Source organism: Rhinoderma darwinii, chromosome 2 (assembly GCF_050947455.1).
Source record: "Rhinoderma darwinii isolate aRhiDar2 chromosome 2, aRhiDar2.hap1, whole genome shotgun sequence".
In the NCBI taxonomy this organism is placed as follows: domain Eukaryota; kingdom Metazoa; phylum Chordata; class Amphibia; order Anura; family Rhinodermatidae; genus Rhinoderma; species Rhinoderma darwinii.
The window spans coordinates 34,672,057-34,689,733 of record NC_134688.1 but is presented as its reverse complement, the minus strand read 5'-3'; positions in this window follow the sequence as shown (position 1 = coordinate 34,689,733).

The following is a 17,677-nucleotide window of genomic DNA, read 5'->3' as shown; positions in this document are numbered from 1 at the left end:
CAAACCTATAATATAAAAAAACTGAAAGATACAATCCCTAGTTTATTGACTGGGTGATGTTATTTGGGCACTGTATGATTAAATTATTTGGACACTACATGGTGCATCATAAGGGGGAGGACGTCACAGATACTGCACATGTCACCAATAAACCTAAGGCCGGCCCTGGATGTGACACAATAGCTGCCACGTGACATGCCATCCACACGGACATGACCGCTGTGGCCTAGCAACTGAAGACAACAGAACCAGGATACTAAAAAATATATTGATACTAAAAAAACTAGGCTACGGAATATGTCTATAAAATTTGAGCAGAGGGGCTATCCCAGATGACTTTTATCAAAAGAACTCGATCGGTTCATAGGGATAAATTCAGAGATTAAGGCCAGAGGTCCAAAACAAGCTAGGCTACCACTGATACTGACGTACCATCCCTTAATACCAAAATTATTACAGAGCGTACGTAGGCATTGGTCGGTATTACATACTGCCTACCCGGAGATCGAGGAATTCAGAAATCCAGTGATGATGTGCTCAAAGAGGCCTCCTAATGTTCGCGACCGTGTTATTAGAGCTGATATTGGCAGCTTTTCTAAAGTACCGCGTCAAACTTTCCTACAGACTAAACATAATGGCACTTTTCCATGTCTGCACTGTTCGTGCTGTTCCAACATTATTAGAGGTGACACAATTCAACATCCCCACACCAACAAAATCTTCCCGGCTAAAGGTTTCTTCACATGCGACTCGAATTTCGTTGTATACTTGATTAAATGTCCTTGTGGTTTGACTTATGTGGGCGAAACAACCCAACATATTAGAGACAGGATTTCAAGCCACAAATCCACAATCAGATGCAAGAAAACGTGGCTACCACTCCCTGATCACTTTATCAAGTCCAACCACAATATTTCTCAGTTGAGATTTCAAATTATTGAACAGGTCTTACGACCTAGGAGGGGTGGCAACCACATACACTTACTAAAACAACAGGAGTCCTATTGGATTCATACATTAGATACCTTGACACCTAAAGGCTTGAACAGAGAGTTTGATTTATTATGTTGATACCATTACTATGTTTTTTGTCGACCACTATGATCCATGTTATTAATACCATATGTTTGTTTCTTTCTCAGGCACGCTAGAATGAGCTGACGACCAGATACAGGTACCATAAAACCGGCTTCACCCTCTTTGTCTTTCTCCTTTTTTCCGTTCCTTATAATATAGTTTTACCCGTTTTCTGACACTATCTATTTTCATGTTTCTTTATATCATATCTGTTCTCATTTGCAACATAACACATATATGCCATAGTTAAATGCTCTATAACATATATATCTTTAATTTAGATCTTTGATTCGTACATTTCTTTGCATTACGCTAATTCTATCTTCAGCCAATTCCCTTTGAAGTATTCATTTGTTTACATTCTGCATTATACATTAACCTTTAAATGTTTCAGATATATACACACTCATTCATTAGTATGACCACTACATCGGGTCACAACCGACTTTAAACATTCACCCTGGACGTCTTGACTCTACACCGCATCATATGCTGGCTTCATGGGGCGTCATAACTACTAGGACAGCTTGCGTTCCACTAGGGGACTTCATTCCCCATACTGCGCATGCGTCGACACTGATTTGCGTGCCAAACACCGGATTTCCGGTTTTGCAATGGGCGCTTTAAATGACAGACGCTCGTGTGAGATCTCCCACACTTGTGAGCGTCAGGCAGACGCCAATATACCCCATATATCCCTCTTGAGCTTATGCAGGTATGACACTACTCTATTCGGACAGCAGTTTATTCCTTCATATATTTGTTTATTTTATTATTTCTCTACCTATCGTTCCTCTCCTTCTCCTTCCCTGTATCTATCTATATCATTATGCACCATTGATTTCTAAAACCGGTATTTTATGGTATGGTCTAGAGAGGTATTTTTATAATACCTCTCCCAATATATATCTTATATATATGTTTACGCATCACTTCCTAGAGAAACAGCGTTTATATATTTCAGGTTCTGTTCCCTTTGTGCATCTCTGTATACTATATTCTATTTTATTTTAAGAGATGACTCTCTAGCATATTTGATTATCTTTTTGAATAGTCAGACAATATGGTTTATACCTTTACTGCTTACACAGAATACCATGTATAGCATTCAATTATCCTTGTATATGTTTTTATTTATATTTCTTTGTATTTGAATGTTTGAATTTGTATATGTATCATTATTTATTTTTCCCATTTCAAAAAGAATTGTTATATATTATTGTGTATATTTGTTTCTATTTTGCCGCGAATGTGAGAAAGGCCTAGGTTGGGCCGAAACGTCTAAATACTGATCGCTTGCATTTATATCTTGTTTTGTTCTATATATACTGAACCCTGTGGAATGAATAATAAATAAATAATTCCTCTTGGGAATCCACACGACCTTTTGTCCTTGGAGTGCTTTATAGGTTTTTTTATCTCTACTAGTGGGGTACAACCCGAACCTACATTAGCACCAACGATTAGGAGTGCATCCTTACTATTCTTTTGACAGTTCATATACACAACACCAAAAAAAATCTCAGTGTTATGACTGCGGACATCTGTCGCTCACCCTGTGATGAACGGCCGCGACCGCAACTTCCTGGCCACCTCCCCAGAGACCACGGCTGGCGCGGCCTTCCCTTCCTGGAGTGTGCGAGGAGTGCCTTAAAGGGCCAGCGTGCGCACTTCCTAAAAGTTTTCTATCCTACCCCAGTGCACCCTGGATTATAAAAAGGTCTCTGCCCTTCCACTCCTTGCTTGAGCGTTGTTTGTACTTTTCCCATGTTTGTATTGCAAAGGGTCCCTTAGTATTTTCCTGCTTGTTCCCAGAGTTCCCGTTCCCTGCATCCTATTTCCTGTATCCCTTGCTGTTTCCTAACTGTGCCTGCCTTTTATCAGAGTCGTGTGGTACCGCCGGCTGGATATGCCACGTCTGTGTGTCATCTACCATTCCTGGTGCCATCCGCTTCATCTGGCGCAACCTGCCACACCTAGCCCTAACTGAGCTGGAGCCCACGGCCTAGTGGGTCCACATACGGATGTAGCCATCTTTAACTTGACTGATAACTTGATATCACACAAAAATAACCATTGAGAAGTCATTGAAAAGGTCAAGATAAGGGATCTTTCCACTGTGTATTTAATGCGTTATTAGTCAAGCTAAAGTCAGCTACATATGTTCCCTAGATTGTGACAGTACGCTCAGGCCATGGAACCCGCTGGCCAGCCTAAGACCACAGTTCAGGTCATACAGACGGATATGCGTGACCTATATGCACGTCAGCAATTACTAAGGGGTGGACCTCCTCGTGGCTGTAAACTCCATCATCGCCCGACTGGATCAACTCCCTGTTCCTTCCCCAGAGACTGCTGCCGTTCCACTGCCTAATACTCCTACTGTCTGTTTTCCGGATCCACAGTTGCACTGCCTCTTTTTCCTCGCTATGACTGCGTGCTCACCATTTCTCCTCTGATGAGGCCAAGGTAGCGTTCATTATTTCCCTCCTCGCTGGCAAGTCCCTCGCATGGGCGAACCCCATCCTGGAATGACAGGGGCCCAAATTTTCGGACTTAGCCCTGTTCTTACAGACTTTTTGTGACGTGTTCAAGAAGCCGGGTCGAACATCCTTAGCAGCAGCCACTCTGCTAACCCTCAAGCAAGGGGGTCCACAGCAGGAGAGTATGCCATCTCCTTCTGTACCCTGGCAGCAGAGTTGGCATGGAACAATGAAGCATTGGTGGCGACCTATGGCATGGACTGTCCTCACACACCATGGACGAGCTGGCAGCCCGCGACCTCCCACCTACCTTGGATGCCCATATCCTGTTGGCTACCCGGGTCAACATGAGGATCCAGGAACGCGATGAGAAGGTTCGGTGGAGAGACGTTTTCACAGATTAGCACCCTCGTTCCAGAGACCACTACTGCCCCCTCTTGTTGCTCTACCTGAGGAACCAATGCAGGTAGACAGAGTCAAGTTGTCCGAGCAGGAGAAACAGCGCTGACGCTCTTCAGGTCTGTGTTTGTATTGCGGCCTTAAAGGCCCTTTCGTGCGCCAATGTCCACAAAAGCCGGGAAACTCCAGCTCCTAGAGAGGCAACTCTAGGTGGGATGATGCCAAACATCAAAACCTCTTCCAAATGATCTATTCCTGTGACCATCATCTCGGGAGAGACATCACACTTCTCCTCTGCCTATTTTGACTCCAGGGCAGCTGCAGATTTCATCCAGCAGGATTTAGTAGACCGACTACATCTACCCACAGTTCTTCTAGAGAGATCCCTTGCTGTTGCTTCTGTAAATGGACTATTATTGCCCGATCCTATTGTGGCTATCATGAAACCACTTACGTTACAAATCGGAGTCCTTCACTCAGAACAGATCAACTTCCTCGTCCTGCCTAAAGCCATCAACCCGGTTCTGCTGGGTCTGCCTTGGCTTCGTCTACACGCCCAGGTCCTTCACTGGAGTTCTGGAGAGGTCCCCCAATGGGGGCCAAGATGCCTTAGCCGCTGCCTGCAACAGGTCCGCCCTGTTTTGCCTCCACTGCCTCAGTCACTCTCCGATCTACCATCTCATTAAGCCAGTTTTGAGGACATCTTCAGTAATAGCAGGTAGATAAAAACAGTGGGAACCAGGTGGGATCCACTGTAAAAAAGAGACACCAACCAGGCGCAATACTTTTTTGAGAAAAAATATATATATAATTAATTGTCTAAAACAATAGATCATAATAAAACATACATAAAAAAGAGGGATAGAGGGTCTCTTGAGGTACAACGCGTTTAGTGGAAACAGAACCACTTTATCAAGTAAACATGAGACCATAAAGTTTTTTCCAGAGAACCCCTTTAACCCCTTTAACCCGTTAGTGACCGGCCCATCGTGTTTCTACGTCGGTCTCTAACGGGCCTTATTCCGATGCCATATACTTTTTACGTCGCGGCATCGGAATAAGTTTACAGAGCAGGGAGCTGTCAAATCTCCCTGCTCTCAGCTGCTAGAGGCAGCTGAGGGCTGAGAGCGTCCCTGCTCTGCCGGGTGAGATCGATATTAGTATCGATCTCACCCGTTTAACCTCTCAGATGCGGTGCTCACGTCGTTAGCCCAACAAATAAAAAAGTTATAGCCATTTAACGAACACGTGCTAAAAATGGCTAAACGGTGTCTGGTCCTGAAGGCGCAAAATAGGGCAAAAGACATGTATCCCCCTCTCCACAGGACATGCATCCCCTCTCCACAGGACATGTATCCCCTCTCCACAGGATCTCCACAGGATAGGGGATACATGTGTGATCGCTGGCATTGATAGGGAGAACGGGGGACTGAAAGTCCCCTGAAGTTCTCCATCACAAACCTCGGACTTTCGGGGTCTGTGTCGGCAGCTACGTAGAAATGAATGGAGCGCCGGTCGCGCTTGTGCGCATGCATGACCAGCGCTCCTTTAATTTTTATTGAGCTGCGCAGACGCCGGAAGTCAGAGGTTAGTCATGGAGAAGTTCAGGGGGACTTTCAGTCCCCCGTTCTCCCTATCGCTGCCAGCGATCACTCATGTATCCCCTATCCTGTGGAGATCCTGTGGAGAGGGGATACATGTATTTTGTAGGACACACTGTAGGTCGCATTTTTTTGGGAGGGGGGACGCTGTATGGCGTTCCCTACAGGGGGGGGTGGCTGTATGGCGTTCCCTACAGGGGGGGGTGGCTGTATGGCGTTCCCGACAGGGGGGGGGTGGCTGTATGGCGTTCCCTACAGGGGGGGTGGCAGTATGGCGTTCCCTACGGGGGGGTGGCTGTATGGCGTTCCCTACAGGGGGGAAGCTGTATGGCGTTCCCTACAGGGGGGGAGCTGTATGGCGTTCTCTACAGGGGGGGGCTGTATGGCGTTCCCTACAGGGGGGGCTGTATGGTGTTCTCTACAGGGGGGGCTGTATGGCGTTCTCTGCAGGGGGGCTGTATGACGTTATCTACAGGGGGGCTGTATGGCGTTCTCTACAGGGGGATGTATGGCGGTATCTACAGAGGGGGGCTGTATAGCGTTATCTACAGAGGGGGGGCTGTAAAAAAGGCATTAACTACAAGGGGGGGGGTTGTGTGACACCCAGGGGAGGGGGCGCCCCAGTCAAAAGTTTGCTATGGGGCCCAGTCTTTCCTAGTTACGCCCCTGGCACCTATCCTAGGACCATCACTACTTGTATTTAGCTTCTTGTCCATGTCCTTGTCCATCCTGCAGTAGTGTAAAGACAATTTATATTATATATGGTATATATATCCTTATTTCATATATATTGCTTAGCACTATACACTTTATAAATAAGATGTATCCGTATTGTTATGGGCATGTGTTCACCCTGTGTATTTCACTCTGGAGATGTTGCTATATCTATTGTGTGACACTTTTTATTCATTTGTCCTCTATATTTAATAAAGTTTTTTGATACTTTTCAAAAGCATCACTATTGGTGCTTGGTGCCATTATTGTTTAGGTCAGGTTTGCCCCCAGGGGCTGTGGGGTAACACAGCAGGAGGCGTGTGCAGATGCCTGAGGGACTCAGTGGTGTGCCTGCTGAACATGGTGGGCGGTTCCCTGGTGAAGGGTGCGGGTCCATCCCAGGTTTTCGCGTGGGCGGTCCTGTAAAACATTTTCCCTTGTTAACCCTCTTCCGGTGAGTTATGAGGCGGTTGCGGACTCAGTCCAGACTGAGACACCTAATTAGGTAAACAGGGATAACTTGGCTGTGTATGTCTGCTTCGAGGGATCGGTGCCCATCTTAAGCAGGAGGTCAGGAAACAAATAGGGAAGGATGAGTATGTGGAGATGTTCTCCCTCCTCCCCTTGGAGAAGTTCTATCTGGATCAGGGGAAGAGGGGCTAGAGCATAAAAGAAGGAGGAGGAGAAAAGGCGTCATCTCCTGATTCCGCAAATGTTTACCAATTGGTTAATATGGTGAACGTTTTCATTTGCGATTCTAGCTAGAGTGATTTGCCAAAAGACCCCGGAGCACTGCTCGGCCCTTTTATGTTTTATGGATTCTATTGGGGAAGCATATAGGGTGTATAAGGGCCTGGTATGGCTCCGTTATGATAAAGAAGTCACAGTACAGCTGACACTAAGCTTTAAGCAGAACATAGTGGAATGTCAAAAACAGCAAAAAAAATAAAGAGAATCAAAAGAAATTTAATAAAACAACACCAGTCCCAAGTGAATATAATTCGTAATGTTGTAGGGGGGTAAGGGAATGATAATGCTGGGAACTCTCTCTGTTATACTCTACTTAAACCCTATACACACACAAGAAACAGAGTATAGAGCCAAGTTTATATGGAAAGAATAACAAATTGTATTAAATACATATAAAAACATACATGTTAAAAAGGTACATGAGTGGAGAGACTCTATATGATATGAACACAGGTAAGTAGGAAAACCAAGTGTATGGTGTGTTTAAAGTCCTTATATTAAGGACATATGAATAGGGCAGTGTGCTATCGTATATAACGTTAGTTGTTTGAGTGTGAGCTGTTTTGTTAAGGACAGAAGTGTCCAAAGGGTGTTTTCTAGAGTAAAATACTCCCAACATTAATTACTCAGATAGCCTTACCCATAATAGTAGTCCTGGTAGCCTGGATACCTGTGTGTAGAACAATAAGATGTCATTTTTTATCAAAATTTCTTATTTTCACAGGAAACAAAATACCACATTTTGTTGCCCAATTTGTCCTTGGTGCGGCAATACCCCATTTGTGGTGATAAACTGCCGTTTGGGCCCATGGGAGGGCTCAGAAGGAAAGGACCACCATTTGGCCTACTGGAGTTTTTCTGGTGCTAAGTCATGTATGCAGAAGCCCCTGAGGTACCAGTACAGTTGAAACCCCTGAGAAGTGACCCCATTTTAAAAACTACACCCCTTAAGACATTCATCTAGAGGTGTAGTGAGCCTTTTGACCCCACAGGTACTGTGTAAAAGATAATGCGCAGCAGCAGATGGGGCAGAGTGAGATTTGCAATTTCCTATATATATATATGGCATGTCCGTGCCCGATATAGTGTGCCCAGCATGTGCCACTGGAGATATACACACCATAAGATGTAATGTGGGTTCTCCCGGGTATGGCAATACCCTACATGTGGCTGTTATTAGCTGCCTGGGCACACGGCAGGGCTCAGAAGGGAAAGATGAGGGGCATAAGCTGTGCGGAGTGTATCAGGGTAAATTAAAAATTAAGGGATGTATGATAAATTCGAAAACAATCTTTCATACAGAGCCCTGGTTTTTCGGGACACGTGTCGCATTCGTATATTGTTTACCTCCTTATCCCCCTCTTTGAGCAGACTCTGCACCTCTTTTGACATTTTCCCTTCTTGACAGAACCGATAAAAACAAGGGGACATATACAAAAACACCGAAAAAGGCCATACTTACAAATGGACACAGCCAGGTCAGAAACGCTGATGAAAGGGTGAGCAGGTGCTTTAAATAATAATAGCCACTCCCACTAGTCTTGAGGGGAGTGGTGTGTGGTGCATGGGATGTGTAGTAAGAAATAATGAATGAATAGTGTGTGTGCAAGTGTAATACTATAAGTGAAATATAGGGGGCAGTAATGAGTGAAGTGCCTCAATAGAAATAAATTGATAATGGGGTGCAAGTGAGTGAAACATGGAGGGATAGTGTGTACGTCATGAGGCACAACGTGTATAGCCAGGTAGAAGCCTATTTGTGACGCCTTGATAATTCATAGAGCGGGCTACCCTGCTTGCTATGCCAAACAACAACACACCATGCTCTCCCAGCATCAAAGACCCGGCTGTGTCCAAGAGAAGCGAATATACATAATAATGAAAAATACCTGGGGTATTGGTAATCATTTTGGCCAAAAGGACGCAAGCTCGCAATCCACGACAAGGATCCCCAGACTTGCGAGTCCCTAACTCCTAAACTGGAACAGAACGTTCCTGATGCACAAACAGAACCGATAAAAACAAGGGGACATATACAAAAACACCGAAAAAAGCCATACTTACAAATGGACACAGCCAGGTCAGAAACGCTAATGAAAGGGTGAGCAGGTGCTTTAAATAATAATAGCCACTCCCACTAGTCTTGAGGGGAGTGGTGTGTGGTGCATGGGATGTGTAGTAAGAAATAATGAATGAATAGTGTGTGTGCAAGTGTAATACTATAAGTGAAATATAGGGAGCAGTAATGAGTGAAGTGCCTCAATAGAAATAAATGGATAATGGGGTGCAAGTGAGTGAAACATGGAGGGATAGTGTGTACGTCATGAGGCACAACGTGTATAGCCAGGTAGAAGCCTATTTGTGACGCCTTGATAATTCATAGAGCGGGCTACCCTGCTTGCTATGCCAAACAACAACACACCATGCTCTCCCAGCATCAAAGACCCGGCTGTGTCCAAGAGAAGCGAATATACATAATAATGAAAAATACCTGGGGTATTGGTAATCATTTTGGCCAAAAGGACGCAAGCTCGCAATCCACGACAAATATCCCCAGACTTGCGAGTCCCTAACTCCTAAACTGGAACCGAACGTTCCTGATGCACAAACAGAACCGATAAAAACAAGGGGACATATACAAAAACACCGAAAAAGGCCATACTTACAAATGGACACAGCCAGGTCAGAAACGCCCCCGGAGCACTGCTCGGCCCTTTTATGTTTTATGGATTCTATTGGGGAAGCATATAGGGTGTATAAGGGCCTGGTATGGCTCCGTTATGATAAAGAAGTCACAGTACAGCTGACACTAAGCTTTATGCAGAACATAGTGGAATGTCAAAAACAGCAAAAAAAATCAAGAGAATCAAAAGAAATTTAATAAAACACCACCAGTCCCAAGTGAATATAATTTGTAATGTTGTAGGGGGGTAAGGGAATGATAATGCTGGGAACCACTGGCGTAGCTATAGGGGTCGCAGCGGTCGCAATTGCGACCGGGCCCCGAAGCCAGGGGGGCCCACGGCCCCCCGCACCACATCAATAAAAAGTTACTATAGTAACTCGGGCCGCGGGCCCCTGTTACTATAGTAACATACTTTACTTACCTTCCTGGTTCCGGATCGCAGCGGAGGTCCTGACGTCAAGCGCTGTGCGCAGCGCATGACGTCACAGCGCTATGCCGCCGCGCACAGCACCGAGACTACAGAACTCCCGCCGCGGCCGAAGAGGAAGGTAAGGTTAGCCCTGACTGGCGGGGTCTGACTCCCGGGACCCGCCAATCAGCTGTTTTGAAGGGGCCGCAGCACTCGTACGAGAGCTGCTCCCCTTCATTCCTGTCACTTCATTCCGGTCACACTGTGAATCGGTGTCAGCTATTCACAGTGTGGGCGAGAACTGAAATGAAGGGGAAGCAGCTCTCGTACGAGTGCTGCGGCCCCTTCAAAACAGCTGATTTGCGGGTCCCGGGCGACACATCAGCTATTGATGGCCTATCCTGTGGATAGGCCATCAATGTTTAGGGACTGCACAACCCCTAAGCCTACGATGTAGCAGGCTTAGGGGGCCCATGAGACAGGATCACAGATTGTGTGATCCTGTCTGCTGGGCCCTGTATCTAAGCCAATCACATGGTAGGCTTAGATACATGGCCCATGCGTGATCCTGTCTGCTGGGCCCTGTATCTAAGCCTACCACACTGTAGGTTTAGATACAGGGCCCCAGCACACAGTAATCTTATACTGTATAAGATTACTGTCTGCTGGACCCTGTATCTAAGCCTACCTTGTGGTAGGCTTAGATACAGGGTCCCACAGACAGTATCACACATGGGCCCTGTATCTAAGCCTTAGGGTATGTGCACAGACACTAATTACGTCCGTAATTGACGGACGTATTTCGGCCGCAAGTACCGGACCGAACACAGTGCAGGGAGCCGGGCTCCTAGCATTATAGTTATGTACGATGCTAGGAGTCCCTGGCTCGCTGCAGGACAACTGTCCCATACTGTAAACATGTTTTCAGTACGGGACAGTTGTCCGGCAGCGAGGCAGGGACTCCTAGCGTCGTACATAAGTATGATGCTAGGAGCCCGGCTCCCTGCACTGTGTTCGGTCCGGTACTTGCGGCCGAAATACGTCCGTCAATTACGGACGTAATTAGTGTGTGTGCACATACCCTAACACACGTGTTACTAATCATTTTTTGTGTGTTTTCTTACAGGTTCGGTCGTTGGACTACGGCGGATTCCAGGACTACTTAGATGCCAGCTTTTTTTTTATTAATAAAATGGTTAATGAGGGCTGTGTGGGGTTTTTTTTTATTTCAATAAAATATTTTTTCTATGTCTGTGTTTTTTTTTTAAACTATATTACTACCGCCTTAGTAATGGCTGCCGGCTGATTGACAGCATCCATTGCTAAGGCGGGGCTTAGTGTTAGCGGATGCAGAGGCTAACACTAACCCCCTTTATTACCCCGGGACCCACCGCTACCAGGGGTGCTGGGAAGAGCCGGGTACGATCCAGTACCTGACCCTCTGTAGTGATGGTCGGCCACTGGGGTGGCCGCAGGCTGGTATTATCAGGAGGGGAAAGGCCAAAAACAGTGGCCCTTCCCATCCTGGTAATGCTGCCTGCTGCTGCTTTATTGTATCTGGCTGGTTATGAAAATGGGGGGGACCCCACGTCATTTAAAAAAAAAAAAAAATAATTGGAAAGAACGATGTCGAGTCCCTCCCAATTTTCATAACCAGCCAGATACAACACAGCAGCAGCAGGCAGCATTACAAGGGTGGGAAGGGCCACTGTTTTTGGCCTTCCACAGCCTAATACTACCAGCCTGCGGCCACCCCGGTGCCTGCCCGTCACTACAGATGGTCAGGTACTGGTTTGTACCTGGCTCTTCCCAGTACCCCTGGTGGCGGTGGGTACCGGGGTAATAATGGGGGTTAGTGTAGCCTCTGCACCGGCTAACATTAAGCCCCGCTTTAGTAATGGAGGTTGTCAATCAGCCAGCGGCCATTACTAAGGCGGTGATAATAAAGTTTAAAAAGATACAAGCACATAGAAAAAATATTTTATTGAAATAAAAAAACACAACCCTCATTAACCATTTTATTGAGAATAAAAAAAACGCCGTCATTGAAGTCCTCGTATCCGAAGTCCAACAACCGAACCTGTAAAAAAAACACAAACACAAAAATAATCAGTAACACATAAAGAAGCAAAATTATTATTCTTACCTATCCTGGGTCCAGCGCTGGAGACGCAATGTCAGCGAGCTGGGCCCTGTATCTAATCCTATCATGTGTGATACAGTCTGCTGAGCTGTGTATCTAATCCAATCATGTATGATACTGTCTGCTGGGCCCTATATCTAATCCGATCATGTGTGGTACTGTCTGCTGAGCCACTGTATCTAATCCTATCATGTGTGATACTGTCTGCTGAGCCACTGTATCTAATCCTATCATGTGTGGTACTGTCTGCTGAGCCACTGTATCTAATCCTATCATGTGTGATACTGTCTGCTGGGCCACTGTATCTAATCCTATCATGTGTGATACTGTCTGCTGAGCTGTGTATCTAATCCTATCATGTGTGATACTGCCTTCTGAGCCACTGTATCTAATCCTATCATGTGTGATACTGTCTGCTCAGCCACTGTATCTAATCCTATCCATAGTTTTTATAGGGTCGTAGTGCTATAGATATGCTATGCTGTCTCATATACACACTTTTTTTTGGGGCGGACACATATGTATTGGGGCTATTTCCCGGACATTTTAAGCCCTGAGGGTATGTTCACACGGCAGCGTCCGTTACGGCTGAAATTACTGTGCTGTTTTCAGGAGAAAACAGCACCGTAATTTCAGCCGTAATGGCATGTGCAGGCGTCTTTTGCTGCGTCCATTACGGAAGTAATTGAAGCTGGTTTTCCCTGGAGTCCATGGAAAACGGCTCCATTTACGTCTGAAGAAGTGACAGGCACTTTTTTACGCGCTGCCTTTTGACAGCGGCGCGTAAAAAAAAATGGCCGTCGGCACAGAACATCGTAAGACCCATTCAAATGAATGGGCAGATGTTTGCCGACGCTTTTGAGCCGCATTTTCGGACGTAATTCAATGCTAAAACGCCCGAATTACGTCCGTAAATAGTGTGTGTGAACCCAGCCTTAGTGACGCCCCGGCTGCTAGTGCTGCATTGTTGGGTCACTTAGGAGACCCAGCGATGCAGCTGAAAGCGGACCGTCGGCCATGAGAAGTTTGCGGGGGGGGGCCCAGTAAGAATTTTTGCATCGGGGCCCATGAGCCTCTAGCTACGCCCCTGCTGGGAACTCTCTCTGTTATACTCTACTTAAACCCTATACACACACAAGAAACAGAGTATAGAGCCAAGTATATATGAAAAGAATAACAAATTTTTATTAAATACATATAAAAACATACATGTTAAAAAGGTACATGAGTGGAGAGACTCTATATGATATGAACACAGGTAAGTAGGAAAACCAAGTGTATGGTGTGTTTAAAGTCCTTATATTGAGGACATATGAATAGGGCAATATGCTATCGTATATAACGTTAGTTGTTTGAGTGTGAGCTGTTTTGTTAAGGACAGAAGTGTCCAAAGGGTGTTTTCTAGAGTAAAATACTCCCAACATTAATAACTCAGATAGCCTTACCCATAATAGTAGTCCTGGTAGCCTGGATACCTGTGTGTAGAACAATAAGATGTCATTTTTTATCAAAATTTCTTATTTTCACAGGAAACAAAATACCCCATTTTGTTGCCCAATTTGTCCTTGGTGCGGCAATACCCCATTTGTGGTGATAAACTGCCGTTTGGGCCCATGGGAGGGCTCAGAAGGAAAGGACCACCATTTGGCCTACTGGAGTTTTTCTGGTGTTAAGTCATGTATGCAGAAGCCCCTGAGGTACCAGTACAGTTGAAACCCCTGAGAAGTGACCCCATTTTAAAAACTACACCCCTTAAGACATTCATCTAGAGGTGTAGTGAGCCTTTTGACCCCACAGGTACTGTGTAAAAGATAATGCGCAGCAGCAGATGGGGCAGAGTGAGATTTGCAATTTTCTATATATATATGGCATGTCCGTGCCCGATATAGTGTGCCCAGCATGTGCCACTGGAGATATACACACCATAAGATGTAATGTGGGTTCTCCCGGGTACGTCAATACCCTACATGTGGCTGTAATGATAGGGGTAGGGAAACGGACAAGTGAGCCCTAATCTACCCGCCACTCTGTCCCTGCCTACTTGCAACGAGCCGCCCTAGGCGACGGGGTACAACTGGGCGGCGGTCCCTACGCTCATTAAGTGCACGAGACAAACAGACAAGGGTACACAAAGCTAAGGGAAATGGGGCAGTTGCCCACGGCAACACCGTGAGCAACAAGAGAGGGGAACGAGCCGAGTCAAACCAGGAGTGTACGAGGTACCAAACGCAGAGAAGAAGAGTAGTCAGTAAGCCAGGGTCAGTATGGAGCAGGATCAAATAGTCAGGAGCTGTAGCTGGGCCAGGAAACCACACGAGAAGAATCACAAGCACTGGAGGAACAGGAAAGGCAGGTATAAATAGACAGAGGACGGGAGCTAGCTGAGTCTGGCCAGGCTGCGATAGGCTCTCCCACTCCTAAGCCTGCCAGCCTGAGTGGTGGAAGCTGGAGTCAGTCTCAGAGACATAGACTCAGGTGTCGACTGATTACCTATGGGCGTAAACCCCGCTGTGCCTGGCAGATCCTTTACAGTACCCCCCTTTTATGAGGGGCCACCGGACCCTTTCTAAGTGGACCTGGTTTATTGGGGAAACGAAGGTGGAACTTCCTGACCAATACCCCAGCGTGAACATCCCGGTCGGGTACCCAAGTCCTCTCCTCAGGCCCGTATCCTCTCCAATGGACCAGGTACTGGAGGGAGCCTTGGACCATCTTGCTGTCCACAATCTTGGCCACCTCGAATTCCAACCCCTCAGGGGTGAGAACGGGAACAGGAGGTCTCCTCGAGGGAGCTAAGGACGGGGAGCAGCGTTTAAGGAGGGAGGCATGAAACACGTCGTGTATTCGAAAAGATGGTGGCAACTCCAGTCGGAAGGAGACAGGATTGAGGACTTCAATGACCTTATACGGCCCAATAAACCGGGGAGCAAATTTCTTGGACGGGACCTTAAGGCGCAAGTTCCTAGACGATAACCACACCAGATCCCCGACCATAAACAAGGGGTTAGCAGAACCTCTTCTATCAGCCTGAGTTTTTTGTACGCTCTGGGACGCCTCTAGGTTCTTCTGAATCTGGGCCCAGACTGTGCACAGTTCCCGATGAACGACCTCTACCTCGGGATTGTTGGAACTACCAGGTGAAACGGAGGAGAACCGTGGATTAAACCCAAAATTACAGAAAAAGGGGGAGACCCCTGACGAGTTACTGACCCGGTTATTGAGGGAAAATTCGGCGAGGGGAATGAATGAGACCCAATCATATTGACAGTCATAGATAATACACCTTAAATATTGTTCTAGAGATTACTTAGTCCTCTCAGTTTGGCCATTAGTTTCAGGATTGAAGGCAGAGGAGAAGGACAGATCAATCTCCAACTTTTTACAGAAGGCTCTCCAAAACAATGAAACAAATTGTACCCCTCTGTCCGAAACAATATTGACAGGGACCCTATGGAGACGCAGGATGTGTTTGACAAACAAGGTAGCTAACGTCTTGGCATTGGGTAGTTTCTTGAGGGGCACAAAGTGGCACATCTTACTGAAGCGGTCTACTACAACCCACACCACCGACTTGCCTTGAGATGGAGGCAAATCGGTTATAAAATCCATGGAGATATGGGTCCAAGGTCTCTGGGGAATGGGCAAAGAACGTAGTAAGCCCGCTGGTCGGTACCTGGGAGTCTTGGACCTAGCACAAACCTCACAAGCGGCAATGTAGGCCTTAACGTCTTTAGGCAACCCAGGCCACCAATAGTTTCTGGCAATGAGGTGTTTGGTACCCAGGACGCCTGGATGACCCGATAGTGCGGAGTCATGGTTTTCCCTAAGTACCCTTAGCCGGAATTGCAGGGGAACAAACAGCTTGTCCTCAGGAAGGTTCCCGGGAGCTGAACCTTGATCAGCCGCGATTTCTGAGACTAAATCAGAATCAATAGAAGAAATGATTATACCAGGAGGCAGAATACAAGCAGGATCTTCCTCCGAAGGGGGGCTGGCCATGAAGCTACGCGACAGTGCATCGGCCTTAATATTTTTAGACCCAGCCCTATAGGTAACCAAAAAGTTGAATCTGATAAAAAATAGCGCCCATCGAGCTTGTCTCGGGTTTAGCCTCCGGGCAGATTCTAGGAAAACCAGATTATTGTGGTCGGTAAGGACCGTTACCTGGTGCCTAGCCCCCTCCAGGAAGTGGCGCCACTCTTCAAATGCCCATTTAATGGCTAAGAGTTCGCGGTTGCCAATATCATAGTTACTCTCAGTGGGCGAAAACTTCCTGGAGAAGTAGGCACAGGGACGGAGATGTGTGAGGGACCTGGTACCCTGGGACAAGACAGCCCCCACTCCCACCTCGGATGCGTCAACTTCCACGATAAATGGCTCCATTTGGTTGGGCTGAACCAGCACCGGGGCCGAGATAAAGCACTTCTTAAGGACCTCAAAAGCCTGGACAGCCTCAGGAGGCCAGTGGAGGAGATCAGCACCTTTGCGAGTGAGGTCCGTAAGAGGCTTAGCGATGACCGAGAAGTTAGCAATAAATCTCCTGTAATAATTAGCGAACCCCAAGAAACACTGTAACGCCTTCAGGGAGGCAGGTTGGACCCATTCCGCCACAGCCTGGACCTTGGCGGGGTCCATGCGGAATTCATGAGGAGTGAGGATTTGACCCAAAAATGGTATCTCCTGTACCCCAAACACACATTTTTCGGTTTTCGCAAACAGTTTGTTTTCCCGAAGGACCTGGAGCACCTTCCTGACATGCTCAATGTGGGAGGACAGGTTCTTGGAAAACACCAGTATGTCATCAAGGTACACTACAAGAAAAACCCCCAGGTAATCCCTTAAAATTTCATTTATGAAATTCTGGAAGACAGCAGGAGCATTACACAACCCAAAGGGCATGACGAGGTATTCGAAATGACCTTTGGGCGTGTTAAACGCAGTCTTCCACTCATCCCCCTCTTTGATGCGGATAAGGTTATATGCCCCCCGTAGATCAAACTTAGAGAACCATTGGGCCCGCTGAACCTGATTAAAGAGATCAGGAATCAAAGGAAGGGGATACTGGTTCCTTACAGTGACCTTATTCAAGTTACGGTAGTCAATTCATGGCCTAAGACCACCATCCTTCTTCCCTACAAAGAAGAAGCCAGCACCTACCGGAGAAGTAGAGGTGCGAATGTAACCCTTGGCCAGGCATTCCTGGATATACTCTCTCATGGCTTCACGTTCGGGACAACAAAGATGAAATATCCTACCCTTAGGGAGCTTAGCTCCTGGTACCAATTCGATAGCGCAATCGTATTCTCTATGAGGAGGTAACACTTCGGAGGCCTCCTTAGAGAAAACATCAGCGAAGTCCTGCACAAACTCAGGTAGCGTGTTCACCTCCTCAGGGGGACAAATAGAATTAACAGC